We start from the raw sequence: 13092 nt of genomic DNA, 5'->3' as shown, positions 1-13092 counted from the left end.
ACAATTGCGAACATCCATGCCCACAGTGGGATTTGAACCTGTTGGTATGAGAGTGGATATGCTAACCACATGGCCAGCCACGTCAGTTAACATTTGTTAACAAATGTTAGTAATTTATGGTTGAAAGATGATAACGGAGTGAAAATTTATCATAAATTTGTTTTAATTAGGCAGATAGAGGAAATGTGATTTTATCAAATCCAGCAACATTTTTCCAAGGGGCAAATGAGCAACTATGGCATTATTACATGCAAAAGAGTGCCATGATGTATGACAATGATAGGGATATGTGAAAGAGCATGAGAAAAGTAATATTAAATCAGCAGAGTAAAAAAAAGAAGTGTAGCATAATGTTAGAAATTTCAAAGCTATAAGAGTACATTACAATATGAAGTGGCAGAATGAGACTGGAAAGGTGCATCATAAGTATCAGCAAAGATGGAAGGAAAAGAATATATAAAAGTAAAAAAATGGAAAAATGGGAAAAAAAGGAAGGTGATGTTGGTTAGTTATCAATGAATTTGAAGAATTACAGCAACAGACATAAGGGCTAAGGCCAATATATGTCTGTAAAGCATGTAGTCTTCTTTGTAAGTGGCGGTTTCTGTGGTTTAGAGGTTCAAATGGTATATTCCAGTAATTGGACCACATTTTTTTTAATAAGCTATAAAAAACACAATGAATTAATAAAAGACTTTACAAGTTTCATAAGTTGTTTGACTTACATCTTCAGGGGTAAAAGGTAACTGAAAGTTAAAACAACAAAAAAGAGATTAACAGTTCATACTATACAGTTGTAATCGTCTGACTATACTGAAAATTAAAAATCAGAATGCAGATTCAAAGCAGTGCTGGGTTTAAACAATGCTGGATGATGCCACGTTCTGTTGTTCACGTTCATAATGTCCGAGGTCTGACTGAGGTATATTTTTTATTAAAGCTGACCAAACTTGGTGGAGAATTAATCCTTGATTTTTATTGCATTGTGTTGGTATTTTAAGCATGTTTGCAGCTTCTTTAAATTTCCTTATGTAACAGTTTTTTTCTATGTACGACATGTTTGTATTCTGCCATAGTACATTGTGGCCAGTGGAAGTGATATGGAAAGCTAGACCTGATTTTTGTTCTCTTCTGTTTTGTACATCCTTTTGGTGTTCATTCATGCGAATTTCTCCAGATCTTCCTGTCTGTCCTATGTAGTAGATGCTGCAAGAACAATAAATGTTGTAAACACCTGGTTTTTTTTTAAGGATGATGAGGAGGTTTCGGAGGGATGTAGAAATCTCAAAATTTTTTCCAGCAGCAGAAAGGCTACTTTGATGTTACATTTGTTAAGTAATTTAGCCATCTTGTCTGTAACATTTTTGATATATGGAAGCGTGATAGCATTTTTGAAATCTTGTTTCTGAGAGATGCTTGTAGGAGGTGTGTGGAGAATTTTTTTGATAGTCTTGGTTTCATAACCATTCTTTTGAAAGATCTGTGTCAGATATTCTAATTCTTCGTTTCTCTGTTTTCCTGTGCTGGAAATGTTATACGCTCTGTCCCTTAGGGTTTTTATGATACCTATTTTTTGCGAAGGGTGGTGGTGTGAGGCCACATTAAGAAATCTTCCTGTGTTGGTGGGTTTTCTATATATTGAGAAAGAAAGTTTATTATCCTTTTTATTGACTTCTAATAGAATGTCTAGAAAAGGCAGTGTTAAATATTTAGCTCTATGATTTATTTATGGTTGGTTATACTTACTTTATACTTAATTGGTTATTCCTTGATTTAATCCTTTCTTATTTTAACCTTACTCAATTTTAGTCCTACCAGCTGCTCTATTGTTATGTCGCTGCTTACCCTTGATTATATCTTGTTCTACCTCTAAATAGCCTTCCTTCTAATATACTGTCGTCCCCTTAAAATATTAATTCAGATTTATCTCCTCTTCAGATATTGGCAAAATTTATATTATGCTGCGCCAGCCAACATCCTATAACAGAGGAGACTCTTGTTCAGGGAAATAATTCTAAATTCAAAAGGGATACACACAATAATTAATCTCACGCTAGCGCTGTGCAGATTCAGTTAGCAGTCGTGACTCGAATCTCACTTACGCAATTATATCTAAATTCTTTCCCGCCAAAAGGTTCTATTTCATAGGTGGTGGTTTGAATTCGTAATCAGGCATAAAACTCAGGTATAAGGTGCAAAACTAGTTTATTGGAAAAACATACATCAATTACAGTTAAGAAAATTCAAATACTCAATGGATCAAAATTCACTCTAAGTTAAGGTTCATACTAAATCACAATGAATAGGAGTATGCTAAATACTTCAATTATGAAAGGATAAGATTAAGTGTACGCATAATATTACTAGGATATAATTCCTTTCACAAGTTATTCACAGAACAAGCATTGAATAATTTCATTAATACTCTATAATAACTACCTTAATTCTAAATTTCATTAAGCAAGCCAAGCCATTCTCAAATAAAATACTGCCTATTAACAATTCTTGTTTGTTCCACAGGGTCTTAATTAATTCAATCAAATTCTCACTTAAAAGTTCTCTACTAGAGTCCCTTAGTTTACAGTATACACAAATTTCTTATTCTTCTAAGTGATTTTTAACATAGAATGAAAATCTTTACATTACCGGACCCTTTCAGATTTAATGCCGCCATCTCATGTAGATCTGGATTACCTTACTGTATATTAATCGACTGTCTTTGCGCCTGGCGATGCACTACGCTTTTCTTTTAATCGTTTCCGACTGTGGCGTGCTGTCTACCACTCCGCAGGAAACTTTCTCCAATGCGACATTCTGCTAAGGCTCGATTCCACATAGGCTGTCATATAGTAATCAACTCCGCTTGGAAATCTTCAAGCCTCAAGAAAAGAATCCGTCATCACCGTAGTCGATCCACCGCTCTCTTACGACTCCCCCGACAAATCTCCTAAAACTCGAATCCAGGAACCAAAGAAGAAAAAGCCCTGTAAAATAGCGCGCTTCATCTTTTATTCACCCTTTTTGGGTGCCCTCTATTCGATGTGGTTTTTACCCACGAACCCCATCGTTCATGCCCCTTGGGTGATCATACACTCTCCCTAATCTGTTAGGTTATATTATTCCAGGTAGCCGTTCTGATATCATTTTCCACGTATGTATAGCCTCCATTGCTACACTCGACTTGTACAGATCATATGCGATTATTCCGGATTACTACTTATAATTTTTCTCAGAATTTCGTAATGTACTAGACAGCTTAATGGGAATTACAAATAACTTAACAATTCCCTTACACAATTCTTACTATTTTGATACAAAATTCTCTGCTTCTCATTTCAGTTATGCAGGAATAACTCTCACTATATGGCACACATGGACTACACATTATTACATAACATAAAATAATACTTCATAATCATTAGCTGATGTGCAGATATCTCCTTAATTAGTAGTATTTATCATGTTAATCCTGAATAAAGAATTAACTTGTAAAGCTCTTCATTCAGGATCTAACAGCAGTTTTCTAAGTTCTTCTTGTTCTAAAGTAAATTTTATATTATTATGCAAATTATTTAGGTAATCTTTGAAAGCAATGAGTTCATCTGTTGTTCCTGGCCATATGATGAATATATCATCGACATAGCATAACCATATATTTGATTTTTGATGATAATTGTTTAAAGCATTATTTTCAAAGTTTTCCATAAATAGGTTAGCTAAAGCTGGAGAGAGGGAAGAGCCCATAGCCAGTCCTTTTTGTTCCCAAAATTTGTCTTGAAACGTGAAAAAAGTATTATTTATACAATGTTTATAAAGATCTATGATGTCCGGAGAAAAAAGGTCTTCTAGAGATTCACGGTTTCATTTCTTGGAACAAAAAGAAGGACTGGCTATGGGCTCTTCCCTCTCTCCGGCTTTAGCTAACCTATTTATGGAAAACTTTGAAAATAATGCTTTAAACAATTATCATCAAAAATCAAAAATATGGCTATGCTATGTCGATGATATACTCATATGGCCAGGAACAACAGATGAACTCATTGCTTTCAAAGATTACCTAAATAATTTGCATAATAATATAAAATTTACTTTAGAACAAGAAGAACTTAGAAAACTGCCTTTTCTAGACATTCTATTAGAAGTCAATGAAAAGGATAATAAACTTTCATTCTCAATATATAGAAAATCCACCAACACAGGAAGATTTCTTAATGCGGCCTCACACCACCACTCTTTGCAAAAAATAGGTATAATAAAAACCCTAAGGGACAGAGCATATAACATTTCCAGCACAGAAAAACAGAGAAACGAAGAATTAGAATATCTGACACAGATCTTTCAAAAGAATGGTTATGAAACCAAGACTATCACAAAAATCCTCCACACACCTCCTACAAACATCTCTCTGAAACAAGATTTCAAAATCGCTATCATGCTTCCATATATCAAAAATGTTACAGACAAGATGGCTAAATTACTTAACAAATATAACATCAAAGTAGCCTTTCTGCTGCTGGAAAAAATTTTGAGATTTCTACATCCCCCGAAACCTCCTCATCATCCTTTAAAAAAAACCAGGCGTTTACAACATTTACTGTTCTTGCGGCATCTGCTACGCATGACTGACAGGAAGATCTAGGGAAATTCTGGCAGAATACAAACATGTCATGCATAGAAAAAAACTGTTATATAAGGAAATTTAAAGAAGCTGCAAACATGCTTAAAATACCAACACAATGCAATAAAAATCACGGATTAATTCTCCACCAAGTTTGGTCAGCTTTAATAAAAAATATACCTCAGTCAGACCTCGGACATTATGAACGTGAACAACAGAATGTGGCATCATCCAGCATTGTTTAAACCCAGCACTGCTTTGAATCTGCATTCTGATTTTTAATTTTATGAATAGTCAGACGGCTACAACTGTATAATATGAACTGTTAATCTCTTTTTTGTTATTTTAACTTTCAGTTACCTTTCACCCCTGAAGATGTAAGGCAAATGACTTACGAAACTTGTCGGGTCTTTTATTAATTCATTGTGTTTTATATAGCTTATTAAAAAAAAATGTGGTCCAATTACTGGAATATACCATGCAGTCTTCTTGCTGTTTTTTTTTTTTTTTTTTTTGGTAGGGGGAACATATGTTCCCCCTACCCATACAGTCAGTCCTCAACTTACAGCATGTCACTTATGACTACCATTCCTCCATTACTACGTTTACTGAATAGCACACCTCACTCTTGCAACCTATGCATCACAGTATTACTGCTGTCTATGAGGCATATTATTTAAGTGCTTAAGATGAAAAAACTCTCAAACATTTGCAAGGAATATAATATCTTGCAAATGCAGCATGAAGTGAAGTGACAGCTTAGAAGAAGCTGCTGATAATATATTTTCATACACAGACAGGATTCAACAAAAACAAAACCTTACAAGAGATTAGTGACAAGATGGTGATGTTAAAGAGTTGGAGTAGAAGTTAACAATTAAGATGTAGAGCATTTGATGGAAGAAGAGCTCCCAAACAAAGTCCAAGCTTGGAGCACAAAACATTGCAAAAAAAGAGGAAGCTGATTTCCCCTCCTTTAAAAAGTTGACAGTGATAAAAAAAAAAAAAAAAAAAAAAAAAAAAAATGGCAGAGGCTTTTGCCTCTATTAATGAGGTATGGAACATGTGAAGAGATTAAATGAGTAAAGTAGACGGAATAATGCAAGCTTCAATTGCTAGTTATAGAGAAATTTATACAGGAAAGAAAAAAAAACCTCTGCAGACAGAGGAGGATATGATGTAAAAAAATTAGAAGCTCACGCCTATCGCCACCGCATCTCCTGAAAATAAGTATAACCCTTCCACACATTATGTATCTGGTGAAGCATTCTACAACTTTGTTGTGGTTCTTGAATTTGTTAATTACCTGGCTTTCTAGCCTCTTCTGGGGAATTGTCCAATTAATACAGCATCATTTTTGAAGAATTTAATTAATTTGTTTATTCATTAATTTTATTTATTAATTATTATTTATTAATTAACAAAAAATTATATATTAATTGTTTGTTAATTAAGAATTTGTCAATTGCAAAATGAGAAGTAAGGAAAAAACAGAGAGAGATGGAACAATTTCATAACAGAACTAGAAAAGGATATATTTAAGCCACAACCCAAAACCCATAAAGTAATAAAATACATGAACAAAAAAATATAAGAAAAGATAAAAATACAAACAATAGATTTAGAAAAATGGGTGGCCTATTTTCAAAATCTCTGGACAAATCAGAACAATGAAATAAAAGTTTATACAGCAAAGAACGACTAACACAAATATCACAATGTTAGAACTGAAAAATACAATAGAGAAGATGAAAATAGGAAAACACAATATAATTATGGAACCATACAAAAATGCAGGTGAAAAATTTAATGAAAGACTTCTGAAATTTTTTAATATGGTATGGATTTCTGGAAAAACGCCTAACTCTTGGAAAAAAAGCACTGGCTATCCCAATCCATAAAAAAGGAAATAAAGACTATTGCAATAACTATAGGAGAATTAGTCTGCTAAATACAGGTTATAAAATATATGCAGGAATATTAAAAGAGAAGCTAAATAGTATTGTAGAAGACAAACTACTAGAAGAACAAAACAGTTTCCGAAAAGGCCGATCCTGCATAGATCTAGTTTTTACTCTAAAATTAATAGAAAAGGGAAGAGAATTTCATAAAGAAACACACGTGGCCTTTATAGAATAAATATGAAAAAGCCTTGGACAAAATTAGTAGAAAAAAATTGTTTAAAATATTAACCGATTTAAATATACCAAACCAACTTTTACAATCCATTCAAGAAATATATACAGGAAATAAAATAGCAGTTAAATGAGAACACATCTCAGAATGGAAAGATGTATCAAGGAGTACAACAATGATGTATCCTCTTACCTCTGCTTTTCAAAATATAAATAAAATTATAACAATCTGGAAACAGTATAACCCATTTGGTATACAAATAACCCCACAAATGAAGATGGATAGACTACTATTTGCAGATGATCAATCAGTATTAGCTACATCAGAAGATGATTTACAAAGATCATTAAAAGATCATCATACATTAAATGATATCTCAAAACAATATAATATGACAATATCTAAAGAAAAACAAAAATAATGGTATTCAAAGGAGAAAACCCAATAAGAAGTAAAATCATGTTAGATAAAATATTAGAACAAGTAAATACTTTCAAATACTTGGGATGTGATTTATCATACGAAAAAGAAAAAAAAAAAAAAAAAAAGACAGACACTAAAATATCAAACTTTGTCACAAAATAAATGGCATAATTTTCTTCTTCTTCTTCTTCTGCAGCTTGTCCCACTTAAGTAGGGTTGCTGCTCTCAGTTAGTCGCCTCCACATCCTCCTGGACTGGGCTGCAACCACATCCAAGTTCTTCATCCTCAAGTCCTTCTGCATGACCTTTCTTCCCACATACTCATCCTCCCTCTTCATCACATGACCAAACCATCTTAACCTTGTCTCCTGTATCTTCGCTCCTAATTTCGTAACTTTCACCATTCCCCTTACATAGTCATTTCTCAGACGATCCTTTCTGGTCACATCACACATCCACCTAAGCATTCTCATCTCGGCTACCTTAATCCTGCTGATGTTATTTTTCCTCAGGGCCACAGTTTCCATAGCATACGTCATAGCTGGTCTTACTACTGTCCTGTAAATTTTGCCTTTTAGATTGATCGGCACTCTCTTATTGCACAGCACTCCAGCCATCTCTCTCCAGTTCCTCCATCCCACTTCCTTCTCAGCTTCTTCATCCTCTTTCACTGTTGAACCTAAGTCGCTAAAGTCCCTAACCTTCCTGATGACATTTCCTTCCAATTCCAGATCTGTCTCCTGGCTGCCATCCATTTTGCAACACATATACTCTGTCTTACTTCTGCTCAGTCTCATACCTCTCTCTTCCAGTTTAGCTGCCACTTCTTCTCTTTATTCTGCACACAGTACGATGTCATCTGCATACAACACTGTCCAAGGTGAATCTTTCCTATTTTGCTATGTCCCTAACCTTCCTGATGACAATTCCTTCCAGCTGCAGATAGTAAATGGCATAATAAATAATATATTTAAGCCATCCCTAGTACAAAAACACACTAGAATCAGGCTATATAATGTCTTGTCAAAACAAACTTTACTATACAGAAGTGAAACATGGACCATAAAAAGGAAAGATGAAAAATGAATCCAAACAGCAGAAATAAAATTTCTCGGAAAAACAGCTGGATATACCAAGTGGGACCATAAAACAAATGAAATCTTACAAACTCTGAATATAAAACCAATTAATTACTACATAAGACAGTATAAACAAAAATGGATAAAATTTAAATCGGATGGACAACAGCAGACTACAGAAAATATACAAATATAAAATAAGTGGAAAAAGAAGAATCGGAAGACCAAGAAAGAGATGGCATGAGACCAGAAAGGGCCACCTGGCCTAAAATCCATGTTAGGAAGAACAAGAAGAGTTAATTACCTGGCTTCCCAGCCTCTTCTTGTGAATTGTCCAATTAATATAGCATCATTTTTGAAGAATTATTCTTATTCCATATATTTCTAGCTGATTATTTTACTGGTAAGTGTATACACTCATGTTTCATCATTTATTACATTACTGTATATAGAAATTTTGTTATAATTTGTACATACTTCAGTAGTAAACAAATTAAAATTGGTTAAAATATATAACAAAACAGACCTATATATTTTAGCATTCAAACAAATTAACTGTTAACATATCTGGTTTGGATAATGATTTCTAGCTTATGATAGGATTGATGGAATGGAACTCTGTCTTAAGTCAAGGACAGCCTATATACCTCCATACGAGACTGACTAAATCACCTTCAGATGAATTTTAGATGTCTGCCCTATGCAAATGTAAAAATCTCACAAATGTTTTGCTTATTACGTTCATTTCTTTACAGTTTCCATATGCGTTTGGTGAGAATTTTATAAGAAATACGTTTTTTTTATATATATGATAAAGATAATCTAAAGGCATACATGTGATTTGTTATTTAGTATTGCAATTATACACTTAGTATTATTGGAGCTGTCATGTGGTTAAGCAGTAGCGATATAAAATAATTTAATTGTAGTTATAAGTAGTAAACTTGCTTACCATATATTATAATTCTTAGGGAATAACACAGCAATGTTGAATGTATATTATAAATTAAGTTGTTTATCATAGTATTTCTATATCAAAAACTCATAGTGTGCAAGCAATGTAATAATGGCAGCCATTTTGTGACTTGAGTTTAGCTTTGAATCTTTGTAAGAGACATGCGTGTTAGTCATTGCATTTTAGAATAGCTGCCATTTGGAAACAGAAATGCTGAAAAAGTAAAGAGTGGAAAAGCAAGGGAACAGAGCTCTAGCAGTTTAATAAGCTACCAAGTTAAGTTCTGAAGTCTCGGAAAAGTTTTAATATGCATTTTGAATCACTTTCCAAGGATACAGAACTGTGAAGTTAATAATTAAAGTTCAGTATGATATATCAAACCTTTGTATGAAAAGATGGAAAGGAAACTTTTATATGGCCAAGTGAGACTACACAACGTTTAAATGAATGCTATTTTCAGTTTGTTTTTCTAGAACTATTTTGTTTTGTCTCTCAATATTGAACAGAGTATGAGAGAAAATTATTGAGCTTATTTATGCTATTTTAAAATGGCCATTTAGTTAATCTTTGTATGTGTTATTTATCATATATAAATGTTTAAAGTAAATATTTTAATTTTTTTATAATTGAGCTTCATTATTTAGAACACAACATATTGATCCTGAAGTCAATGCACTATTACAGACATGAATCTGGAACATTCTAACCAACAAAATATAAAATTAAATATACTGTTATTTATTCCACGACTGTCTTTAAATATAGGTTAGACATAAGTGGGGAATAAGTACGTGGAGCAGATCAAGCTCACACACAAACATACTAAAGTATAACAATCTCATATTAATAATATAACAAAAATTGGTGCATCTGGTAGGATGTGATGATGCTGCAATTTGTATGGGAAAAATGAAAAGGCAGGCCCGAGTTGTCTTCTCTGCTGTTATTGTCATCTCCAATGTGTTTTTTATGTCTTATTTCAAAACTTCTAGATGTCTGCCCTATATAAGAAAGATCACACAAGCATGGAATATTATAGATCCCTGGATGTTTGTAGAAAAGGTTGCGATTTTTAGACAAATGCAGTAAACCTTGTGAAATCAAAATGGGCTTGCATTCACTGTTTTGACTTTAACTTGGTGTTTCTCATAGCTTTGCATATTTATTGTCATTCCTTTTCCAATATAGTGCTGGTGAACAGCACACCTAAAAGAATTCATTCACTTTCTGCTGAGGATGACTTTTAGAATTTTTTTTGTCCTTCAGTGATGTAAGCAAGTGATATCCCGCAAATTGAATTTTTCATTCTGAAGCCATAATGATGAAGTCCCATCTTTTATCTCTGAGCACTATATAGTGAAAAAAGAAAGGTCTTCCCTTTAGTTATAACACTGAAGAAGCAATTAGCAAATAACTTCCAGTCTCATCAGTTTCACTGACTAGTCAAATGACATAGCATCCAATGTGCACTCTTGATCAAAGCCAAATCCTATAATGATTTGGTTGACTCACTAATACAATGTTCGATTTCATTTCTAGCAAATTATGGCTTATTCGTGATTTTTCAGAATCACTAACTCGGCTCTCTACTTAAGGAAAATTATCACATCAGCTGTAGCTTTAGAACATCCACTTCACGAGCAGCTATTAATGTCAACTCCACAACTCATTATGTCATGTTCTTTGTGCCCAATAACATTCAGTACTTAATCTACAGATGCTTTACCATAACCCTTATAATCAACAGTGAAGTCTAACAGTACCCATATTTTTATGCATAAAAATTTGGATTACTGCATTTTACATGCTTTGAAAAGCTTCTCAAAGACTCACCCATTAAGGTATACAAATTATACTATGCAGACTCATCATGGAAGGATCATTCAACTGAAACCAATTCTATCATACTGAATCTTAATATCCTTCACACTCCCTGAATTAACAACATATTCCAGTAATGCATTCCATTCACTGACAATTCTCCATGTGAAAAATCTACTCCTCATACCCCTTCCACTTCATCAAACTCTTATATAACTCCTTATACTTTGGTTCTTCCCCTCTCACCTTCTACTCTTTTTATAATCCCATCTGGATTACCATATTTACCAATATAACTTGCCCTCACACCCGATTTTACTTTACAAAAAAATAAATTAAAAAGTTTCGCATCTAGTTTGCACACACGAAAAACGTTTAAGACTTTAAGAAATACATAGGAATGTTGTTATGGTTGTTTCAGATATTTTGGAATTCAGTTGAACAGAATCAGCATTTCAACTCAACAATCGTCAGCTTGCCTATGTCGTTGAGTGGCACGATCTTTTGTTAATACCACACTAATCATATGCAATCTTAATATCCTTCACACTCCCTGTATTAACAACATATTTCAGTAATGCATTCCATTTACTGACAATTCTCCATGTGAAAAATCTACTTCTCATACGCCCCCCTCTTAACCACACTCTTATACAACTTCCAGGAATGGCCTCTGGTTCTTTCCCCCTCACCTTCTACTCTTTTTATAATCCCATCTGGATTACCATGTTTCCTCGAGTATAGCTTACCCTCACTCCCCCAATTTTACTTTACAAAAAAAGAAACTAAAAAGTTTCACATATAGTTTGCACATGAAAAAAAGTTTAAAACTTTAAGAAATAGGCAGGGAATGTTGTTATGCGAATTGCAAATTTCAGATATTTTGGAATTCAGTTGAACAAAATCAACATTTCAACTCAACAATCGCTGGCTTGCCTTTGTCATTGAGTTGCACGATCTTTTGTTAATACCACACCAATCATTTGCATAGAGATGGAAACAACCAGCAGAGGAAATGTGGGAGTGAGGGCATTGACTTCTTCTTGATCTAGGATTGTGTGTGTGTGTGGGGGGGGGGGGATTAAGATTAAAGGACCATCATTAGAATGGTTATGCAACTGGATTTTAATAGCTTGGGACATCATTTCACCAGAAATAATTTAATTACAAAAGAATTGTCGCTAAAAGATTCAAATATATCATGTGATGAAGGTGAGTGGCCAATCACATACATAACGTTGATAATTAAAATTTAAATGTCTTCATTTTATAAATAATGTGAGCAATTATAAATTATAATGAATACTGAGGATTAAATTATAAACGTCAATTTAGTTTTATCCTGAAAAACTTTAGTTTCCAAAAATCCACACACATACATCCAGCACCGTGATATTTTTTAACTTTAATTTTGGAGAAAAAAGTGCGAGTTATATATGAGTATATACAGTAATCCGATAACATCCCTTCAATAAATGAAATATCTCTATCATCTCTTTTCCTCCTATTCACCAAACTCTGCAATCCGCATTTCTTCAACCTCTCTCTCTCCATAGCCAACATTCCAGTGTCCTGATATTATCTTAGTCACTCGTTTCTGGACCCTCTACAATGTTTCTATATTGCAATGAAAACCAAGTGACCAAAACTGAGCACAATAGTCCAAGTGTAGTCTGACTATGATGAATTATTAGATGAATTAGATTATTAGATGAATCTCCAATCCATCTAACCAATATACTATCAATACCCATTGTCTGCAGCTTGTGCACCAACTTATCATGTGGTAATCTATCAAATGCTTTTGCAAAGTCCAAGAATATCACTATATATGATTCTCCTTTATCTAACACACTTATCACCTTTTCATAAAATGCAAGTAAATTGCTAAAACAAGACCTACCCTTAACAAATCCATGATGATTATCATAAAGAATGCTATGACCATCAACATAAATTTCTCGTATTCTATTCCTAATCAATATCTCCAACATCATGACTACAACTACAATTATAAAGACTGGTCTATAATCAAACTTCTCTCCTAGAAATTATAAGTT

General features: G+C 33.4%; 1 protein-coding gene across 4 annotated transcripts in view; it reads right to left on the bottom strand.

Annotated features, from left to right (window-relative positions):
• The window catches only part of LOC150102880 (uncharacterized), a 539029-nt gene that overhangs the window by 411289 nt on the left and 114648 nt on the right, over positions 1-13092 (bottom strand). The window lies entirely within an intron of this gene.

This window comes from Typopeltis vanoorti, chromosome 9 (genome assembly GCF_054136105.1).
Source record: "Typopeltis vanoorti isolate ZY-2024b chromosome 9, IOZ_Tvanoo_1.0, whole genome shotgun sequence".
Lineage (NCBI taxonomy): Eukaryota > Metazoa > Arthropoda > Arachnida > Uropygi > Thelyphonidae > Typopeltis > Typopeltis vanoorti.
The sequence above is the reverse complement of the archived record's forward strand: the minus strand, read 5'-3'. Positions and strand labels throughout refer to the sequence as shown.